The 4,454-nt window shown below is 45.2% G+C and overlaps 3 protein-coding genes across 8 annotated transcripts in view; all 3 read left to right on the top strand.

The window, feature by feature from the left end:
* Positions 1-4,454, top strand: part of LOC101585743 (immunoglobulin lambda-1 light chain) — a 734,743-nt gene that overhangs the window by 670,983 nt on the left and 59,306 nt on the right. The gene's annotated exons all lie outside the window — the stretch shown is intronic.
* LOC101592830 (immunoglobulin lambda-1 light chain-like) overlaps positions 1-4,454 on the top strand; it is a 475,660-nt gene that overhangs the window by 421,629 nt on the left and 49,577 nt on the right. The window lies entirely within an intron of this gene.
* The window catches only part of LOC101586143 (immunoglobulin lambda-1 light chain-like), a 289,018-nt gene that overhangs the window by 239,199 nt on the left and 45,365 nt on the right, over positions 1-4,454 (top strand). The gene's annotated exons all lie outside the window — the stretch shown is intronic.

The following is a 4,454-nucleotide window of genomic DNA, read 5'->3' as shown; positions in this document are numbered from 1 at the left end:
TTCTAAGTAGGTGCTTTAGACCACTGAGCCATCTCACCAGCCCCAAAAATGGCAGAAGTGGTTTTTTTTTTTGTTTGTTTTTTCGTTTTTGTTTTTGTTTTTGTTTTTGTTTTTGTTTTTTTTTTTTTTTTGCTCCGAATGCCTTCAAGGCATGACTGGCTGTCGTGTTGTGGGGATCGAACCACAGCAACCTGAGCCTGACAGCTTTGTTGAATCAGCCAGTTAAAGAACTGAGCTAAGGGGCAGGCCCCCTTGTCACGAGTTCTTTCTCAACTCTCAGCCACAGCATGGCCTCAGTCACTTCGCCCATGCATGCAAGTTGAGAGCCATAGGTGGGGCGTCACTGACCTGCCTGTTGCTTCACAGGCTACACATCAGCATGGAGGCTGGCCCTATCTGCATTGCTTAAAGCCAATTGAGGGGCTAAGTGTTCACCTAGCCAGCTCTGTCCATAGCAATACACGGAATTAGGGTCAGGGATAGCCAAAGTGGAGACAAGTGGCCTTCTTTCAAGGAGAGCCCTGCTGGTGCTCCTCCCCAGGTTGTGGGACTATGGGGCTGAAACCTGCATACTGTGCTCAGTGGCTTGTACGAACCCCAGGGACTGCATGGCAAGAGAACTGGGACAGCTTTTTCCTGTCTTCAAAGGCTATATTTCACACAGGCCTTGGATTATACAGCTCATTCAGTCCAGGCAAGCATGGGATCATCTATGAGGTTCTTTCATCTTTTCCCAACTCTTCTTTTCTCTGCTAGCAGCCTTGTGGGTTCCTACCAGCTGACTCAGCTCACCTCAGGGTCAGTGACCCCTGGATAGACACATCCAAGATCACACGTCCCCGAGAATTGTCGGGAAATAAACATATATCTTGGCTCCGGTAGAAGTCAGGCCAGAACCCTGTGGTGGTCATGTTGGGGGACAGCAACCAGTCCTCAAGCATCTCTGACTAATTCTCTGCTTCCAACTCAGGAATCATGTCAATGCTGACCATCAGTGTGGTACTGGCCATAGGGGAAGGTGACTGTCATTGTCTCACCTAAGATAGAAATGGCAGCAGCATTCAGTGACGCATAGTGACACAGACAGACAGGAAGCATGGAGCAGGAACCTTCCCACCCAGGCCTGGCTCTCTCTCTCTCTCACCTGTTTTCTTACAGATTACCCTAACTTTGCTCTCCACACACTCACTCACTACAGCCCAAGCTTAGCAGAGGCATGCAAATGTCCAGTGAAAAGGTGGGTCTTTCACAGAGTTGCATTTTAAATCCAAAACCTTGTCACTTCCATCCAGGACCTTGCAGAATCTAGTTTACAAGTTCCTAGGATGGAAAATGTCTCTAGAGAGCCAAGTTCCTACGGGAGTTGCCTACAATCTCTTCCCTCCCTCTCAGCATACACCATGACAGGCAAAGGATCAATTCCCAGAACTTCTACCCCTGAGAACTTGCCCTTCAAAGAAGGTGGTGGATTCTGAGCCCAGTATGATGATGTCTGAAAGAGGAGATGCACTAGCTGTAGGTTTCAGAAAACAGGATTGTTGGGGACCAAGCTACATGACAGGAGTCCCATGGTCTTGAGGTTGGCACTGATATAAAGGAATGAATCTCTCAACCTGAACGATATCTGGGATGAATTCATGTTCTAAAACTGAAGAATGAATTTTAGGAACAATGGAGATTAAGAGCTAAACATATTTATTGGGGGAAAGAAAACATCTGTCTGAGAGAGGGACACAAGGGGACCCAAGTGGGTTGCCAAGGAATCTGCCTTTTCTAGGGATTTTTATATAGCAAAACCATGAAGTGAGGTGGGTTTAAGGTGGAAAACATGGGAACATGCACATGAAGTGGGACAAAACTATGGTCAACCAATAAGATTGCAAGCACAATTGCTCAAGTAAAATAGATTAAATTCAGGACCAAATGAGCAAGCCAGTCACATAGCAAGGTGAATATAAAGCAAGGGCATATCCTGTAGAAGCCTGGCTTAGTGACTCTTCCTGGGTTCAAAGTGATAGAGACTTATTTAGAACATCAATCCCAGATGATGGTCATCTTTAAGGAGCTAAGCATTTGATTGATCTTTTGCCTTGAGGTCTGGCCCACAGCGGGACTTCATTGATGAAGTATCTTGTCATCCATAGTGGCTCCTTCTAAGGGCTTAGCCCTGCCTGACTACGTACAATATTTCTATCTAACTCAGCTACCTATAACAGTATGAACTTGCTTCAGAAACAGAGAGATATGTGGAAGGCCACCATGCTTCCCAGATGTGCAGAAAAAGCTTATAACTGCAGCACTTCTAAGGCCAGATACCATCTGCTGAGGACAATGTGAAGAATGCAGGCGTCCAGCAATAGGGGAGAACCGCATTCTCCACTAACTTTTCCGTGTCTACCACAGTCACTGTTCTAGGAGAAGTACACCACCTCTTCTTCTGTGTTCCTGGCTTGCTAATAAAATTGTGTCAGCTGCGGAGATTGATGTGCCTATCCACTAGAAGTAGGCCCCTCCGTATCCCCTGTGCCTTGAATATCGCCTTTCATCTTTCTTTATTCCTCACCATTCCCCCCTCAGGTATCTGGGGATCCGATTGGCCCCTGGCACAGGATCATGGAAAAGAAAAGCAAGCATGGCTTCCAAGTGAGAGCAAGGACAGAAACAGATCTCTTCAAAGGACACATTTCTTTGAAAATCCTTGTGACAGAATTCCATGTGTCCACATTGGAGTTCTCCTTTGTGGGCGTGAGATGAACACAAGGCCCTGACCTATGTCACTTTTCTGTACTATGACAGAATCCACTGGCTCCTTGGGCCACACGGTACCATGCCTGCGCCTCTGCTGCACCTGCTGCTCAGCCTTTCTGCTCTATGACTCAACACTGAACCACTCTTTGCTCCTGATGCTTGGGTTGGAGGCGATATTCCCAGGTGGATATGCACTGCTTCCAGAAACTAGCTTGGACATAAGGGCTTCCTGCCACTTCATGATGGAAAAGTGAGGTAGAATAATGCCTTTCTTAGTTCATGGAAGATGGCTCAGAATACTGAAAACAGTTTCACCCCAACAATTTCTGCAAATATAATGGGATAGATCTTGTGGCTCATTGCTAGTAAGTGCAGATGTCTCACAAAATCTTCCCATACACTTGCCATTTCAAGGCAAAAGGAACTATTTGATCCAATCGCAGTGGGCTGGTAGCACCTTGAGATGTTTTACTAGGTACACTGTTGTCCTAAGTCCCCATAGGTTACATTATGACCAGGAAAAGAGAGATAAACTGAAGGGATAAGCTGGGGCTGCACACCGTCGTTCATTCCACGTGAGTGTACAGCTTGTGATCCTGTTCTCTGAGGGGAACAGAAAACAATTCAACGTCCCCATCAGTGGAGCACACCATGCACTAGAAGATTCTCAATTTGGTGTAGATGATACCACTGCGTAGCAAGCAGGCATGAATACACAACGGGAATTTTTGTAGCGGTTGAGTTAGTGACTCTTCCTGGCTTTCTTAAGGTGATAGAGACCTCTTTCGCATATCAGTCTCTGATGTTTATCCTTAGGGAGGTGTGGGGATGCATTTGCTTAATCTTTCTTCTTGACATTCAGCCCACAGATGGAGGTATCTATCTCATATTTGTATAGTATCTCTGTCTTCAGCCCTGTCTTGACTCCTATAATATTTCTATCCAACTCAGCTGCCTACAACAAGACACTGAAAATGTTATTTCAATATGACCAGATCTCTTGAAATCTACTTTCACTTTCTAGGATCCATTTAACAGTGGTAAAACCAGGTCAAAGTATAAGACCACACAGAAGAAGCCCATAAGCACTTTAGGTCCAGGAACTGTCCACTAAAGGTAGGTTCCTCCTGGTCCCCTCATAGCTTGAATATTGTCTTTTGTCTTTCTTTTTTCACTGCCCTTCTCCCCACAGGTATCTGGGGGTTTAATCAGCCCCTGGCACAGGATAATGAAAAAAAGATAAATAAGCATGGATCTTGAGAGTGAGCAAGGACAGAAACAAACCTTTTCAAAGGTACATTACTAGAAGACATCAATCTATTGTGTCCTACTTCAGAATGAACTAGGAATATTATTTGCCATGATGGTTAAGGTGGAGCTAGGGGAAGACGCAGAACTTTTCTTGTGTACAACATAATGGATGTTGTAGTGTTGCAAGTGATAGTGTCTGTTGCAACTTCATAATGGCAGGTATACAGCCATTGACAGAAGGTAAGTGAAAAGGAATAGGTGGCTTCCATAAAACTATGCCTCCAAATTCAGGCAGTAGCGATAGTGGCTAAAGTGTACCATTGTCATGTTGGTGCGGGAATCTTCCTTTGAGTTCTTTTCAGTTTTCAGTGGTTTAGACTAAAGAATTCTCGCAAGTCTATAAACTGGAGAAGAGGTTGATGTCAATAGAGGGCCACTTCCCTTGTGCAGGTGCA

Source organism: Octodon degus, unplaced genomic scaffold (assembly GCF_000260255.1).
Source record: "Octodon degus isolate 3935 unplaced genomic scaffold, OctDeg1.0 scaffold00079, whole genome shotgun sequence".
Taxonomy (NCBI): domain Eukaryota; kingdom Metazoa; phylum Chordata; class Mammalia; order Rodentia; family Octodontidae; genus Octodon; species Octodon degus.
This window is presented reverse-complemented; position numbering and strand designations above follow the sequence as displayed.